We start from the raw sequence: 6,755 nt of genomic DNA on the forward strand, positions 1-6,755 counted from the left end.
TCAGGTCATGATCCCAGGGTCCTGGGATCGAGCCCCACATCGGGCTCCCTGCTCGGCGGGGAGCCTGCTTCTCCCTCTGCCTCTGCCTGCCTGCCTACTTGTGCTCTCTCTCTCTCTCTCTGTCAAATAAATAAAATCTTAAAAAAAAATAAAAAATAAATCTTAAAAAAAAAAGAACTGTTGTGTTTTGGGGGCATCTGGCTGGCTTTGTCTGTAGAACATGTGACTCTTGATCTTGGGGTCATGAGGTGAAGCCCACGTTGGGCGTAGAGTTTATTTTTAAAGTTTTTATTGATTTGTAAGAGAGAGCACAAGCAGAGGGAGAGCGGCAGGCAGAGGGAGAAGCAGCAGCAGACTCCTTGCGGAGCAGGGAGCCCGATGTGGGGCTCGATCCCAGGACCCTGAGATCATGACCTGAGCTGAAGGCAGATGCTTAACCAACTGAGCCACCCGGCTGCCCCTGGTGTAAAGTAAGGTATATCCTAAAATAATAATATCTTATAACTTTTATTTTCTTAAAATTCAACTTAATCTCTACTTTAGGCCTCACATCCCACAAAATTCTTAATCTCAGTAAATTTAGGGTTCTCTCCCTTTTTCTTAGAGTTGAATATGTATTCTAGGTGCTTACGCAGTACCAAGTGAGAGGGGCACGCATTTGTCTCCGGTCATATCTGAGAAGGCCATTATCCCAGTTAGTTCCAAGTCATTTGTTCATAGGTATCCCTGTTCCTGCATTTACTTAGCCCCGTAGGACTCAAAAATCACTACAGAGCTTTTGTGATGTGCTGTAACTTGCCCAGTTCAGGGAGTAAACACTCGGTGATTGTCAATTCATTTTTCTTCACCTGTCAGAGTAAGGATAGATCAGTATGGGATCCAGCAACATATTTACAGAATAAGTATGCAAGACAGGAAAAATAAACAGAAAAAAGAATAAGTGTTCAAGAGCACATGAGAAATTGAATTATTTACTTTTTTTTTCTTTTTAAGAAGGCTCTACGCCCAGTATGGGGCTTGAATTCATGACCCTGAGATGAAGAGTGGCATGCTCTACTAACTGAGCCGGTCAGGCGCCCTTGCCCCTATTACTTACTATTCTTTGGTTGCAAGAAATAGAAAATAACTCCACTAGATTAAGCAAAAGAAAAAATTATTGTAAATATGTGGGAGACTTGTGAAATTTGGGTAAGTAGATGAGTAATAAGCCTCATGAAGTCCAGGAGGCCAGGCAGCTGTGGATTTCCTCCTGACAGGAGTTTTTAGAGAGGCTACTTTGGATTATTGTTCAGTTGATTCAGCAACTGTGTTCTTCAGGCTCGTGGACTCTCAGTTTAAAATTCCCATTTCCCTGGGAAGACAGATTCTGATGACCAAGCTTGAGTCGGGTGCATTCTTGCATCAACCAATTATAATAAGTAGATACCCTGATATTCACACTAGGACTACAGGTTTGGCATTCATTCTTAAAAAGGGCAAAGGTGGTTAGCTGACCTTTGTTACCATCTAACCTGCTAATTCTTTTATATCAGTATAGTTAAGAAGACGACATGTGTTAAAATACTAAAGGAGGAACTGGCCTGGTGTGTTTGGGACACAGCAAAAAATCTCAGCAGCTGAAGAAACTTGGTAAAAAGAAAATGGGACGAGATAAAGAATGGGATAGGTTGATAAGGATTGGTCTTTAGAAATTTTTTGAATGTCAGGTTCAGGGATTTGCCCTGTAGCAACTGTAGATTTTAAACAAGGGAAAGATAAAGTATCAGTCTAGGGGGAAAAAAAAACAGCATCACATATGCCAGCTATTGGAAGGGAAGAAGGAAGAAACGGGTATCAGTGAATCAAGGTTAAAAATGACTAGAATACTTCAGTCATGAAGAAATGGAGTTCAGTGAAAATAAAAAAGATGAGGGCCTGGGTCACAGGAAGAGCTGACAATCTCTGGTGACTGATCAGATAAAAATGTTGGTGGAGGACGCCTGGATGGTGCAGTCGGTTGAGCGTCTGCCTTCGGCTCAGGTCGTGATCCCAGGGTCCTGGGATCGAGCCCCGCATCGGGCTCCCTGCTCCGCGGGAAGCCTGCTTCTCCCTCTCCCACTCCCCCTGCTGGTGCTCCCTCTTTCGCTATGTCTCTCTCTGTGGAATGAAATAGAAAAAAAGAAATGGTGGTGGAAATGGAAGAGCCAAAACTATCTAGATTTTAGGCTAGGTGACAGAACACGAGAGTTAATTAAAAAAAAAGGATGAGAGTTGAATTTTCAGGAGGTGGGCTGCTAGGGTGAGGATAGTAATTGTAAGCTTTTTTAATATGTATTAATTTGGGGAGTGGAATTCTACATGAAAATGTCCAACAAATTGTTGGACAAATAGAAACTATAATCAGCTAATAGCAAAAGGCCAAATACAAGGACTTGGGTTCCCGCCCCCCAGCTGTGCTATTGTAGCCCTGATGCCAGAGCAATACTCTGGGAGGGTAAGGGTATGTGTGTTAGTCATATATTTGTAACAGTGCTATATTTCGTCATTTAAATATACAAAAGCACAGCTAAAATTTAGTAAAAGTAACATAACCCATCACTTTATGTTGCATAAAGCACCAGACTTTATGTCCTATAAATAGCAATTGCACCAACTACCTTGTCATCTTAAGTAGTATAACATATAGAAAACTGTACTTTGGGGGCGCCTGGGTGGCTCAGTCGGTTACATGTCTGCCTTCGGCTCAGGTCATGATCCCAAGGGTCCTGGGATGGAGCCCCGCATCGGGTTCCCTACTCAGCGGGAGGCCTGCTTCTCCCTCTCCCTCTGTCCCTCCCCTCGCTTTCGTGCTCCGTCTCTCTCTAAAATAAATAATTGTAAAAAAAAAAAAGATGGAGTGGTGAAGATTTCTAAAAAAAAAAAAAAAGAAAACTGTACTTTGAAGTTTAGCAAAGGGCTATGAAATTTTACAAAAGGAACACATGGATAAACAGCACCCAAATCAAGAAACATTAATTATAAGCACCCTAGGAGCCCCTCTTCCAGAAAGAGAGGAGGCTTAAAAAGCATAGATTAGTTTCACCTGATACTGTACTTTATATAAAGAGAATCACATGTTTAGATGTTCTTTTGTGTTATTGGTTTGCTCATTCCAGGAAAACTTCTAAATCATCAAAAAGAAACTAGTTCTTTACATTAGCATACATTTATACAATTGAAGGCTTTGCAAAGGTTAAGATTGAAGTGGAGGAAAGATGTTACAAGTCACTAATATATTATGAGCCCATCTGGGTAAATATATTAATGTGTCTACTTTAAAAAAGGATGTATCATTTGTGGGGCTACCTACATTAAACACATTTTAAGTAATACACAGGAAATTGATAACTGATCCTTTGGTGAAGAAGAACAGAAGTGAAGACAGAATTTAATGTCTTTGTGTCCTGTTTGCTTTTTTTTTTTTAGATTTTATTTGAGAGGTGCCTGGGTAACTCAGTCTTTAAGCATCTGCTTCGACTCAGGTCATGATCCCAGGGTCTTGGGATCGAACCCCACATCGGGCTCCCTGCTTGACAGGAAGCCTGCTTCTGCCTCTCCCACTCCCCCTGTTTGTGTTCCCTCTCTTGTGGTGTCTCTTTCTGTCAAATAAGTTAAATAAAAATCTTTTTTTAAAAATAAAGATTTTATTTGTTTGAGAGAGAGAGCCTGCGATCAGTGGTGGGGCTTGGTGGGGGGGGTTGGGCAGAGCAGTGGGAGAAGGCAAACAGACTCTGCCCTGAGCACAGAGCCCCGACTCGGGGGCCCCAACCTGGGACACTGAGCTCATGACCCCAGCTGAAACCAAGAGTTAGGCTGTTAACCACCTGAACCACCCAGGCACCCCTGTTTGCATATTTTAATAAACATGAATTTTATTCAGTTTTTAAAATATGAGTAGAAAGTTGAATCCTTCAAATACAATCCTCACATTTAATTTGAGAACCCTTGTTGACAACTCTGCAATAAGACATTGGCCCTTGAACTTACAGTGTTGAAAATTGCCTGAAAATTTTAGGAGTAAGTGGTGACCCACTTAAAATTGTTGATTTAAACTGTTAAAATTGTTGGTTTAAACTTTGAGTCAGGCCATTTTCACAGTCATGATTTTCAAGCTCCCTAGAATAAAATCAGACTGATAATTAGTATGCATATCTATTACTCAGGAAATCCAAACAGTTTTAAAAGAAAGTACTGGAAAAAACAAAAAGAAAAGAATGTTTGGGAGCTTTAGTTGCTATTACTAAGGAAACCAACTCTATTTGCTCTGTCACTAGATTTAAAAAGAAAAAAAAAAGCCAAAAAGCCAGCCAGGCACCCCCAATAACTTTAAATTTTTACATTTTTAAAATTAAAATTTATTTAAGTAATCTCTACACCCTACATGGGGCTTGAACTCACAACCTTGAGATCAACAGTCACATGCTCTACTGAATGAACTAGCCAGGCCTTACACTGGGATTGTGAGTTAAAGCCCCCAGGTTGGGTGTGGAGCCTACATAAAAATTGGGGGAGCACCTGAATGTCTCGGGTATCTGACTTTTAGTCTCAGCTCGGGTCTTGGTCTCAAGATCATGGGTTTGAGCCCCGTGTTGGGCCTACTTAAATAAATTTTTCTAAAAAAAATTCTTCCCCTATTATTATATTTGAGTTACATAAATAACACAAATTCACTAAGGAAAAAAATAGAAAATACATGAGAACAAAAAGGAAAAAGAAGTGACTAACATTGTATATGTATTGGGGTGCCCTGGGTGGCTCAGTCATTAAGCGTCTGCCTTCGGCTCAGGTCATGATTGCAGGGTCCTGGGATCGAGCCCCACATCGGGCTCCCTGCTCCTCGGGAAGCCTGCTTCTCTATCTCCCACTCCCCCTGCTTGTGTTCCCTCTCTCGCTCTCTCTCTGTCAAATAAATAAAATCTTTAAAAAAAATTTATATGTGTTAATACACTGTGTCATAACTTCCCATGTTTACTGAATAGTATACTGTAAAGATTTTTCTGTCAATAGATACTATCTTGTCTGAGTCAGGTTTTGGGATTTTTTTATTTTTTTTATTTTTTTTTCCAAGATTTTTATTTTTAAGTAATGTCTACACCCAACAGGGACCTCAAACTTATAACCCCAAGATCAAGAGTTGCATGCTATTCTGACTGAGCCAGCCTGGTGCTCCTCCAAGGCAGGGTTTTTTTTTTTTTAACTTTTTTTAAAGATTTTATTTATTTATTTGACAGAGACACAGCGAGAGAGGGAACACAAGCAGGGGGAGTGGGAGAAGGAGAAGCAGGCTTCCCGCCAAGCAGGGAGCCCGATGTGGGGCTTGATCCCAGGACCCTGGGACCATGACCTGAGCTGAAGGCAGACGCTTAACAACTGAGCCACCCAGGCGCCCCCCCAAGGCAGGTTTTTAATCTATACTATGTAGATACTAGTATTATGTACCATCTAGCACATGCTTGGCATATGGTAGTCGTTGGTCAGTTGTGAATCTTTTAATAGCATCATTTTTTTTTAAAGACTTTATTTATTTGACAGAGAGAAACACTGAGAGAAGGAACACAAGCAGGGGGAGTGGGAGAGGGAGAAGCCGGCTTCCCGAGGAGCAGGGAGCCCGATGCGGGGCTTGATCCCAGGACCCAGGGATCATGACCTGAGCCGAAGGCAGACGCTTAATGACTGAGCCACCCAGGTGCCCCAGCATCATTATTTTTAATAGCTACTTGGTACACCATTATGTTATCTACTATAGCTTATAAGATTTATTTTATTTAACATGGGGCTTAAGCTTCGAGCCCCGAGATCAAGAATCACATGCTCTACAGACAAGCCAGCCAGGTGCCCCCTGCTGTAACTTATTAATCAACCCATTATTGCTTGACATTTGGTTTTCTAATTTTTTATTATTATATGTGTGCACTTAGGACAAATTCCTAGAAGTGTTGAGGCACCTGGGTGGCAAAGTCGATTGAGTGACCAACTGTTGATTTCAGCTCAGGTCATGAACTCAGAGCCTGGGCTCGGGCCCACATTAGGCTCCACACTCAGCATGGCGTCTGCTTGAAATTCTCTCTCCTTCTCCCTCTGCCCCTCCCACTCGTGCTTTCAATCTCTCTACAATAAATAAATAAATCTTAAAAAAAAATTTCCTAGAAGTGATCATGACAGGCAAGGGGAGGAATACAAAGGGGGTGGTCCATGAATTCCTATGAGCCTGCTAAATATTTCTCTCTTTTTTTTTTAAAGATTTATTTATTTGAGAGAGAACGGGAGCAGGGAGAGGGGCTGAGGGAGATGGAGAGAATCCCAAGCAGACTCCCTACTGAGCGGAGAGCCCGAGGTGGGGCTTGGCAAGCCTGAAGTGGGGCTCTATCTCACAACCCTACCTCAGATCATGAACTGAGCCAAGTCAGGAGTCAGAGGCTTAACCAGCTGAGTCACCCAGATGCCCCGAGAGCCTGCTAAATCTTTCTAAAAGCATTTTTTTGCCCTCCTGTAAAGTTGATACAGTCTTTGCCATGCATGTCAAGAACCTACCTTGCTACCATGACCATGACTGCATAGACCAGAGCCAAAGACAAATGTGTGAGCTGGACCTCGGAGAGGCCAAGAGTCTCTGGGGAGTCTCGTAATCAAATCCCATCAGATTGGTTTGCCACTGGACCCAGGATCATCATCTCTCTTGGGTGGTAGGTCTCTCACGAGCAAGCTGAACTCCTGTGGTGGTACTCCAAGAGGATTGC

The sequence above is a fragment of the Callorhinus ursinus genome, unplaced genomic scaffold (assembly GCF_003265705.2).
Source record: "Callorhinus ursinus isolate GAN/ISIS: 27379988/994484 unplaced genomic scaffold, GSC_fseal_2.0 scaffold4, whole genome shotgun sequence".
In the NCBI taxonomy this organism is placed as follows: Eukaryota; Metazoa; Chordata; class Mammalia; order Carnivora; family Otariidae; genus Callorhinus; species Callorhinus ursinus.